The sequence below is a fragment of the Ornithorhynchus anatinus genome, chromosome X3 (assembly GCF_004115215.2).
Source record: "Ornithorhynchus anatinus isolate Pmale09 chromosome X3, mOrnAna1.pri.v4, whole genome shotgun sequence".
Lineage (NCBI taxonomy): Eukaryota > Metazoa > Chordata > Mammalia > Monotremata > Ornithorhynchidae > Ornithorhynchus > Ornithorhynchus anatinus.
In genome coordinates, this window is record NC_041751.1 from 26603804 (window position 1) to 26615258 (window position 11455).

At 43.0% G+C, this 11455-nt stretch overlaps 1 non-coding gene across 1 annotated transcript; it reads left to right on the forward strand.

The window, feature by feature from the left end:
- Nucleotides 1-7409: 7409 nt before the first annotated feature.
- Nucleotides 7410-7542, forward strand: LOC114807702. The gene has a single exon (XR_003755777.1). It is a non-coding gene; the product is annotated as a small nucleolar RNA SNORA7 (small nucleolar RNA).
- Nucleotides 7543-11455: the final 3913 nt, after the last annotated feature.

The window sequence follows — 11455 nt, forward strand, 5'->3', positions numbered from 1 at the left end:
AGAACTAGGACACAGTTACTTGAAACTACCCAGCCAAGCATCCCAGTCCTGGACAGACAACTTTGAGAAGACATATCACTCTCTCCTATTAGATTCGAGGTTCCTCCAAGGATAGGACTGAAACTCTTACTCTAGACTGTGAGCTCCTTGTGGTCAGGAAACATGTCTACCAAATCTGTTGTATTGTACTCTCCCAAGTTCTTATTACAGTTTTTGCATACATTGACTGCTCAAAAAATGCACCCCATTGCTTGAGTGATTTTACTTCTATTATACTTCTTTTATTTTATGGCATTTGTTAAGTACTTACTATGTGCCAGGCACTGTACTAAGCGCTGGGGTAGATAAAAGCTTATCAGGTTGGACACGGTCCATGTCTCACATAATGATAATAATAACAATAATAATTGTGGTATTTGCCAAGCGCTTATTCTATGTCAGGCACTGTACTAAGCTTTGGAGTGGATACAAGGTAATCGGGTTGGACACAATCCCTGTCCCACTTGGGGCTCACAGTCTCAATCCCCATTTTACAGATGAGGTAACTGAGGCACAGAAAAGTGAAATGACTTGCCCAAGGTCACACAGCAGACTGGCGGTGGAGCCGAGATTAAAACCCAGGTCCTTCTGACTCCCAGGCCTCTGCTCTATCTAACGTGGTACAGTGCACTATACTAGGAGCTTGAGAAGTACAGAATAACATAGAGACATTTTCCCTGGCCATAGGGAACTTACTTTCTAGTAGGGGAAGATAAATGCAGAAATATTCGCAACTAGAGTGGTCAAATAAACAGAGCAGACATATATGAATGTTATGGAGGGTATTAATAAGTTCAAAAGTGGTTGAGTTGGCTGAAGGGGTGATATTGCTCAGAGTGCTGGGGAAAGCTTGTTGGAGGAAGTGTTTGAAGTCTGGCCACAGAAAGGATTTGCATGTGGGGAGAGCTGAGTACAAACAGTACAGTGCTCTGCACACAGTAAGCATTCAATAAATACAATAACAATAACAATGTTGGTATTTGTTAAGCGCTTACTATGTGCCAAGCACTCTTCTAAGCGCTGGGGGAGATACAAGGTAACCAGTTTGTCCCAAATGGGGCTCACAGCCTTCATCCCCATTTTACAGATGGGGTAACTGAGGCACAGAGAAGTTAAGTGACTTGCCCAAGGTCACACAGCTGGCAAGTGGCTGATTGATCAATCAATACCACTGATTGATTGAGAGCAGTAGGTCCTCAGTGAATGTTGCTGCTTGATGATGAAAAGAAGCCTGGGGAAAGATGAAAATCTTTAAAGGAAGTACCATTTCCATCAAAATAAGATCAAGATTAAGATCGACCAGGGTGTTTCTCATGAACAGTTCTAAAATTCCACCTATAGGAAACAGGGAAAGCAGGGAGACCAAAGGGTAGAGGGGATCATGGTTTCCACAGAAACCCCTTGTTGGTAAATTTCCAAACAATTTCCATAATCAATTATGGTATTTGTTCAGTGCTTACTATGTGCTAAAAACAAGCTAAGCACTGGGGTAGATACAAGATGATTAGGTCGGATACAGTCCCTGTCCCACATGGGGTTCACAGTCTAAGCAGAAGGGGGAACAGGTACTGAATTCCCATTTTACAGATGAGGTAACTGAGGCACAGAGAAGTGAAGTGACTTTCCCAAGGTCACAGAGCAGGTCCATGGTGAAGCGGGGAATTAGAACCCAGGTCCTCTGACTCCCAGGCCCGGGCTCTTTCCGCTAGGCCAGACTAAGCTTCCCAGGCTAAGCCTGGGGGTTTCCCAGACTAAGCCCCCTCCTTTCCTCCGCTCCCTAAATAATAATAATAATGTTGGTATTTGTTAAGCGCTTACTATGTGCAGAGCACTGTTCTAAGCGCTGGGGTAAACACAGGGGAAGCAGGTTGTCCCACGTGGGGCTCACAGTCTTAATCCCCATTTTACAGATGAGGGAACTGAGGCACAGAGAAGTTAAGTGACTTGCCCACAGTCACACAGCTGACAAGTGGCAGAGCTGGGATTCGAACTCATGAGCCCTGACTCCAAAGCCCGTGCTCTTTCCACTGCGCCACGCTGCTTCTCCCTCTCCCCTCCTCATTGTCCCGACCCACTCCCTTTGCTCTACCCCACCTCCCCGCCCCACAGCACTTGTATATATGTGTACATATTTATAATTGTAAATCTATTTTTTAAATGATGTGTATATATCTATAATTCTATTTATAATGATGCTACCATTGCCTGTTTACTTGTTTTGATGTCTGTCTCCCCTCTTCTAGACTGTGAGCCCATTGTGGCAGAATGTCTTTATTTATTGCTGAATTGTACTTCCCAAGCTTTTAGTACAGTCCTCTGCACACAGTAAATGCTCAATAAATACGATTGAATAAATAGGCCGTGCATGCTTCTCATTTCATAAATTTTATAACACATACTTTATAATTTTTCTCTCACTTCTATTGTATATTTGGCAATTTATATCTATTATCTCCCTTAATCGATTGTAAACTTCTCGAGGACAGAGACCGTGTCTTTTATTTCTTTTTTATGTCTCCCAAATGCTTAATGCAGCCCCTCTACATACTATAGGCATTCCATCAATACTGTTGAGTCCAATACTGTTCAATCGTATTTATTGAGCACTTAATGTTTGCAGAGCACCGTACTAAGGGCTTAGGGGAATACACTGTAACAGTTGGTAGACACATTCCCCGCCCACAACAATCTCACAATCTGGAGGGACTGTTCATTTACTACTGTTTGCTAATGGATTGTGTAATTATTTTGCCCACAACAGTCTCACAATCTAGAGGGACTGTTCATTTACTACTGTTTACTAATGAATTGCATGATTATTTTTTCTAGTATTTTCCTAGGTATAGACGTCAAGTATCAGGGAAAGCCCTGATTTACCCATTTACCCTCTTAAAAACAGAAGCACTATCCTGGCTTTTCCTCAATTTTCAGATTTCTCCACAATTCTGTCATTGTTATGCAGACTGTGTGGGAATAGCCTCTTTGCTTGCATTACACTAGAAGGAATGTGAGGCAAATTCTTCAGTAGGAAACAAATTTAAATAAGTGACTGTTTCTCCTGAAATTATTAGAATCTCACATCTCAAATCTGATGAGACTACTAAATTCCTTTATTCTTTTTGGGACTGTGTATGTGGGAATTTTCAGACAGTCACTTTCTGAGAACTGGGATATGGAGATGTCTCATTTAGGAAGGAGGATAAAGAGGGAGAAAATCACTCAGGGAGTTTTGGACTTTCCCTTTTGGTTGAAGACAAGTGAGCAAAATTCTTAACAAAGTTATCATTTTTGAGGCTCCGAAACAGGGCTTTGGCCAACTCTTGAACTACCCCTAGAAATAGAAATAGAATGTCTCTTTCCAGGCAAGTTAAGAAAATGAACAATTTCATTCACTGTACAGAAGTAGATTGTGCCTCTATGTGGCTGGGTTCAACTGGCAACCTGTCTTGCATTTCCTCCTGCTTTCAGGACATCTCTACTTGGACGTCCTGTCGATGCTTCAAACTAAACAGGTCTGAAACGGTACTCCTCATTTTCTTACCCAAACCCCGTTTTCCCTGTGACTTTTCCATCACTGTAGACCGCACCCCCATCTTCTCACAGGCCCATAACTTTGGTATTATCCTCAACTCATCTCTCTCATTCAACCCACACATTCAATCTCTTACCAAATCCTGTCGGTTCAATCTTCACAACTTCTGCCCTTTCCTCTCCTTCCAGACTGCTATTATTTTCATCCAAGCACTTATCCTATCGATCTTGACTACTGCATCAGCCTCCATACTGACCTCCCTGCCTCCTGTCTCTCCCCACTCCAATCCATACTTCACTCTGCTGATCATTTTCCGACAAAACCATTCCATTCATGTTTCCTCACTCTTCAAGAACCTCGAGTGGCTGCCCATCCACCTCCACATCAAACATAACTCCTTTACCATTGGCTTTAAAGCACTCAATCACCTTGCCTCCTTCTATCTTATCTCACTGATTTCCTACTACAAGCCAGCCCACACAATTTGCTCCTCTAATGTCAGTTTACTCACTGAACCTCGATCTCGTTTTGCCCATGTCCTCCCTCTGGCCTGGAACTCCCTCCCTCTTCATTTTCAACAAACAATCCCTCTCCCCACCTTTAAAGCCCTATCAAAGGCATATCTCCTCCAAGAGGTCTTCCCTGACCAAGCCTTCTTTTTCCTCACTTCCTCTACACCTGCTCCCTTCTGTATCACCTTTCACTTGGATTTGCACCGTTTACTCACCCTACCCTCAGCTTCGCAGAACTTACATATATATCTGCAATTTTTTTTATTTATTTCAATGTCCGCCTTCCCCTCTAGACTGTAAGCTCGTTGTGGATCAGGAACGTGTCTACCGACTCTTGTTATACTGTACTCCCCAAGCACTTAGTACAGGGCTCAGCATGTACTGAGTGCTCAGTACATATGGTGGATTGATTGGCAAAAAATTGCGTGGGCTGGTAGACATTTCACAAGGCTGCTTTAGCATGGGATTTGGAATGCTTGTACACTTAACCATGTTTTTACCCATTATTTTTATTCAATAATTTCACTCATCAGTAGCTTGACATTTTTCCATTAAATCTTTTTCTTCATACATATTTTAGATTTCTGTTAACTTTGCTCTGTGTATGTAGTCAAAAGAAGAGACTCCTTTGACATTCCTTGCTTCTATTTCAGCTAAATGCCTAATGGCTGGATTTTAAAATTTCATTTAGGCAATGTTAGAGAAGAAAAAAGAAAGTGTACCCTAATGGACTTTCCATTTTTTTTTTTTTTTTGACAAAACTGAAGAAAGGAACAATATTTTCTTCTCAATTAGGGGAGTCCAGAGTTATGGTACTATATTGGGCTGAGAGTCCCCTGGCAAGCGGATTTTCAGGGTTGCACTGGGGAATCTTTTAAGGAATAATGGTAAGAATAACAATTGTAGTAATTCTTAAGGGCTTACTGTACATCAAACACTGTGCTAAGCACTGAGGTAAATGCAAAAATATTCAGATTGCCACAGTCCCTGTCCCACAAGAAGTCACAATAAGGGGAGGGAGAAGAGATAAACCTTAACTCCATTTTTGTCATGTCTTATACTGTCGAGTCATTTTCGACCCGTAGCAACTCCGGGGACACATCTCTCCCAGAACATCCCACCTTCACCTGCAATCGTTCTGATAGTGTATCCATAGAGTTTTTCTCGGTAAAAATATGGAAGTGGTTTACTGTTGCCTCCTTCTGTGCAGTAAACTTGAGTCTTCGCCCTTGACTCTCTCCCATGCTGCTGTTGCCCAGCACAGGTGAGTTTTGACTTGTAGCAGATGGCCTTCCGCTCGATAGCCACTGCCCAAGCTAGGAATGAAATGCCTAGGCCTCTGCTTGACTCTCCCTCCCAGAGCCAAGACTGGTACAGTTCTGGAAAATCTCTAGGTGTTATCCTGAGAGGGGATCTCCCTTTTTACAGATGAGGAACCTGAGTAACCAAGAAGTTAAGTGATTTGCCCAAGGTCACACATAAGGTGCCACTTGCCAGATGAGGAATTAGAACCCAGGTCTCCTGACTCTTAGGCTTGGGTTTCTTCCCTTAGGCCGTGCTACTTCTAAGAAAGGTAAGAAAGGAGGAGGTGGTCGAGCCTCTTATGACTGAATTCTATTACAATTGATTAAAAAGTGAAAACATCTTCTTGACTGTTAAACTCATTGTGGGAAGGAACTGTCAACCAATTCTATTGGATCGTTCTCCCCAAGTGTACAACACTCTGCACACAGTAAGCACTTAATAAATACCTTTGATTGAATAATTAACATTAGACCACGTATAATGCTATTCAGCTCAATGTTCTGTCTCTTACAGTGGCATAGGAATCTTAAAAGAACCTAGCGAACGTTGCCCTTCTAGACCTCTACTTACTTGGTTATGAAATCTCTCCCCAGTAGCTTACTATGTTAAATACTCTGATAAGTCATTATCAGGAAGGGGACAAAAATCAAAACAAAAGGCACAGATTTGTCACTGCATCACACCACAAAAATTCTGCACCCAGAATTCTGTGTACAGTTCTGCACCCTGCATTTTATGAAGGACATGAAATAGAGATGGAGAAGGAAAAGAAATATGTAGCCATGACAAGCAAGAGAATGGATGGAGAATTTTACTTTTTATATTTTTTTAGTGGTAATTGCTAAGCTTCTACTTTGTGCCAGGCACTGTACTAAGCACTGGAGTAGATACAATAATAATAATAATTGTGGTATTTATTAAGCGCTTGCTATAAGCCAGGTATTGTACTAAGCACCAGAGTGGATACAAGCAAATCGGGTTGGATGCAGTCCTTCTCCCACGTGGGGCTCACAGTCTCAATTCCCATTTTACAGATGAGGTAACTGAAACACAGAGAAGTGAAGTGATTTGCCCAAGGTCACAGAGCAGACAAGTGGTGGAGCCGGGATTAGAACGCAGGTCCTCTGACTCCCAGGTCCGTGCTCTATCCACTACACCATGCTGCTGCTTCAAGATATACAGGTGGACACAGTCCATGTCCGACATGGGGCTCGCAGTCTTAATCCCCATTTTACAGATGGGATAGATGAAGTCCAGAGAAGTGAAAGTGATTTGCCGAAGGTCACAGAGCAGACAGACGGCAGAGTCGGAATTAGAACTCGGGTCCTTTTAAGGAAGGTCTTCAGTCTGGAAAGATAGAGTAAGAGGGAACTCTAGTGACGTCTACAAAACCATTGAAGGCAAAGACGGGGGAGATGGAATTGCTGTTAATCAAATCCCGTCAAACCAGAATGAGGGGGATCCCAAATGAAGCTTGAGTATGGGAGGTAGGAAACAAGCAGAAGTGAATCCCTCTCCACCTAGCAGGTGGGAAGCATATGGAATTGGTTACCACAGGAAGTTGTGCAGGATAAAAATATCAGCAGGTTCAAGAGGGATTTAGATAAATTTATGGCTGACAAGTTCATAATTATTACTAAAGGAAAAACCAGTGATAAAGAGGGGAAAATTTGGAGCTATTAGATGGTAGGTCCTACAACACAAGGATTCATTTTAAGGAGGGTAGCCACTTTTAGGGACAGAATCTTGGACTGGAAGGACCATAGGCCTGAATCAGTAATGTCATTTTTATGTTCTTATGTTCTAGGTCTTTAAAAAAAAGAGTTCTGTTCTTCCTACCTGTGCCTGCCCCAATTCAGTTTCCAATACAGCAGCTGCTTGGCATACCAGCTACGATCCTTTCTTGTCCCACGTCTTGCCCAGTGGAGGTGTGTTGCAATGAGCATTGTTTAAGCGCTGGGGTGAGCTGACTTCAGTATTGCTGAACTGGTCTGCCATTTGATGTTGGGGATGACAGATTGCCCCTCTTGGGATTGCAGCTGGAGAGTTTCCAGCACTCTACCAGTCTAGGGGAGGGAGAGTCAAGCAGAGGCATAACCATTCCATTCCTAGCTTGGGCAGTGGCTAGCAAGTGGAAGGCAATCTGCTACAAGTCAAAACTCCCCCGTGCTGGGCAGCGGTGGCACGGGAGAAAGTCTAGGGCGGAGACAAGTTTACTGCACGGAAAAAAGCAAAGGGTAAACGACCTCTGGATTTTCAGCAAGAAAACTCTATGAATCCACTACCAGAATGATTGCAGATGGAGGTGGGCCGTTCTGGGAGAGATGTGTCCATGGAGTCGATATGGGTCGGAAACGACTCGACAGCGTAAGAAAAGACAAGATGATTGAGTTTGGTTGACCGATGGCTGCAAATTGACAGTGGTGAAACTGCTCAAGGAACTGGATGCAACTTCTGAGGTAGGTGGAAGGTTGGACAATGTAAATCATAATAATAATTAAAATAGCAATATTTAAGAGTACTTAGCTCTGTGCAAAGTACTGTAGTAAGCGCTGGGGTAGATACAGGATAATCACACTGGACACAGTACCTGTCCCACATCGGTTCATGCTCTATCGCACTTTATAAAGATTAAAGACCTTTAATTTGGCATGGAGTTTAATATCCTATTGTCCTCAAACTTGGTTGTTCTCCCCAAAGCCTTGCTGCTCTTCTTCTTGCAGGTTTCTAATAATAATTATTGTGGTATTTGTTAAGTACTTTCTATGAGCTAAACACTGGGGTAGAGGCAAGAGCATCAGATTCCACATGTGGCTCACAGCCTAAGTAGGAGAGAGAACAGGTACTGAATCCCATTTTGCAGATGAAGGAATGAGGCACGGAGAAGGTCACATAGGAGGCAAGTAGTGGAATCAGGATTATAACCCAGGTCCTCTGACTCCCAATCCTGAGCTCTTTCCACTAGGCCATGCTGCTTCTTGGATCATATACTTTCTAAATTTGACTGCTGTGGTCTTAATCCTACCTATTTGACACTTTCAATTGCTTCTTTTGAAATATTCTTTGCCAGTGGAGATCCAGGCATTGGTAAATTCTTCCTGCACATTTAAAGGCATGATGAAAGTGGTTAAAGTTACCAAAGTCAAGAGGGGGAAAAATCAAATTTTGAATTACATGTTTAGATTTTTGCTTCCAAGGTGTTTTTTTTTTTAATTTTCCAATAGGTTAAACCAGGAAATGAATGGAGAGATGAAATCCTTAGCTGCACTCCTTTCAATTTTCCTGTCTGGATCGCTGAGTGTACTAACTTGCCAGAGTCATAAATAAAACTTAATCTCTGACACCATTCATCTTAAAAATAGGTTGGAGAAGCTCAGTACTTATTGTGGGTAATTATACAGCCTAAAACTTGGCAAACACCTCTAGGACTTGTGTAATCCTCTCTGTTAATGGATTTGCAGTTTTTCATTTTTATTCTTTTCAAACTTACCCAAGTTCTATTCCTCCCGACACACTTGAAGTGTAAAACTAAGAATGTTGCTATTTTTTAAATTGTGCAAGAGGGACTTGTATTAATGGAAAAAAAGTTCACTTTTTCATTTCTGGTAACAATCAAATGGATTTTTGCATCTCCACAAGAAATGATCTTGAGGCTTGTTTTAAATAACGCAAAGCACAAATTTCCACAGTTTCCTTGGGAATGACCGTAGATTTTTTTTTTCCCGATCTCCCAATTCTTTTCTGTCTTGGTGGCTTCACACCACTCCTGGGGAATGAAGTGTGCTGTGGGCCTGGGATAGTTTTGGCTTGGTTCGACCTGCCAGGGAAGAAGGACTTCTTGGAGCAGCAGTGCATTTCACGGGCACAACTGTAAACTGAGAACCAACGTGGCCTTGTGGTAAGAGCTTGGGCCTGGCAGTCCAGAGGATCTGGGTTTTAATCCTACCTTGCCTGCTGTGTGACTTTGGGCAAGTCACTTAACTTCCCTGTGCCTCCATTGTTTCATCCGTAAAATGGGGATTGAGACTGTGAGTCCCACTTGGGACAGGGAATGTGTCCAACCTGATTTGCTTGTATCCACTCCAGCGCTTAGTACAGTGCCTGGCACATAGTAAGCACTTAAATTACATTATTATTATTCTCTTCTCTCTGCCTCAGTTTCCTCAACTGCCAAATGGGGAGTCAATAAAATTTGTTCTTCCTCCTACTCAGTCTCTAAGCCCCATGTAGAACAGGGATTATGTTTGACCTGATTAACTTGTACCACCCCAGTGCTGGGAACAGTGCTCGACACACAGTAAGCACTTAACAGACACCATAAAATAAATGTCCTTGTGGACTGCTGGGACATGTAGTTTCAACCACATCAGGGAATAATTGGACAGGGAGACACGTGCCGTCACGTGCATTACGCCAGGCACGCAATGTAACGTGACAATGATACATCATTTTGTGTAAATGTACAAAATTAGGGTGATCATAGAGCACTTCTTCGGGGGGGACTCCTGTTTCCTCACTCCAGTTTCTCCAGGTCTGTGTGAATGTGGGTGCCGCATCTGCACTGTGGAAGGCAGACGAGAGACGTTTGACCCAGAAAATAAAAGATACTGAACATAAATGTGGCTACTGTTGAATCCTTACCAGTGAGTCAGTCCATGAACCGTATTTATTGGGTGCTTACTGTGTACACAACACTAAATGCTTGGAAGAGTACATTATAACAATATAACAGACACATTCCCTGTCCACACAAGCTTACAGAGAGGGAGACCGACATTAATAAAAATAAATAAATCACAGATATGGATATAAGTGCTGTGGGGCTGGGATGGGGGAGGGAATGAATAAAGGGAGCAAGTGTTGCAGAAGGGAGTGGGAGAAGAGGAAAGGAGAGCTTAGTCAGGGAAGACCTCTTGAAGGCAAGGAGAGTAACTGTCTGGCAGATATGAGGCGGGAGGGCCTTCCAGCCTAGAGGCAGGACATGGGTGAAAGGTCAGAGGCGAGATAGTCGAGATGAGCTTTGCTGAGAAGGTTAGGATTAGAGGAGTGAACTATGCGAGCTGGGTTGTAGTAGGAGAGTAGCCCGGTGAAGTGAGGTAGGAGGGGGCAAGATAAGGGATGGGCCAGTTGAAAACCAGATGGTATTTTGGACCGGACGAAAGAGCGAACCTAAGAGAGACACCTGTGACTAATCCACTCTCTCCCCGATGTGTCGCGGCTGCTGACGAGCAGCGTGGCCTAGTGGAAATAATAATGAGGATAATATGATTCATTCATTCGATCATATTTATTGAGTGCTTACTGTGTGCAGAGCACTGTACTAAGCACTTGGAATGTACAATTGATGATGATATGTGTTAAGCACTCACTATGTGTCAAGCAGTGTTCTAATTGTTGGGGTAGGTACAAGTTTATCAGGTTGGACACAGTCCCGGTCCCACATAGCTGCCATATGTGACCTTGGGCAAGTCACTTAACTTCTCTGCCTCAGTTCCCTCAGCTGCAAAATGGGGATTCAATGGTTGTTCTCCCTCCTAGACTGTTAGCCTTACGTGGAACTTGAGTATCTTCTATCTAGCCCAACACTTAGTACAGTGCTTGACACATAAGTGCTTAACAAATACCATTATTATTTATTACTACTATTATTATTTCGGTGTTCAACTCCCCTGACTGGGGGAGGCTGGAAACCAGGGTTACAGCCTCTCCCAAGCTTGCCCTGAGCTGGTCATTATGGGTGGGGAACCCAGCTGCTAATTCTGTTGTACTCTCCCAAGCGCATAGCGCAGTCCTCTGCACATAGTAAGCGCTCAATAAATATCATTGATTGATTGTTCGATTGAGTGATAGTCCTGGTTTGACCTGCCTGGAAAGGACTCTAACTTCTTTTATCAACTCAATGAATTTTTTTTCTTCTTAGACAGTCTTCACCTAGAGCAAATTGACTTTGATTGGCTTTTGTAGGTATGTGTAGAATGCTCCCCTGGACAACGACAGCTTATCGGATCATCGCTCTGAGTCACGGTGGAATCTGCTGCTTCAAATTTATCTGTGCTTGGCTTTAGTC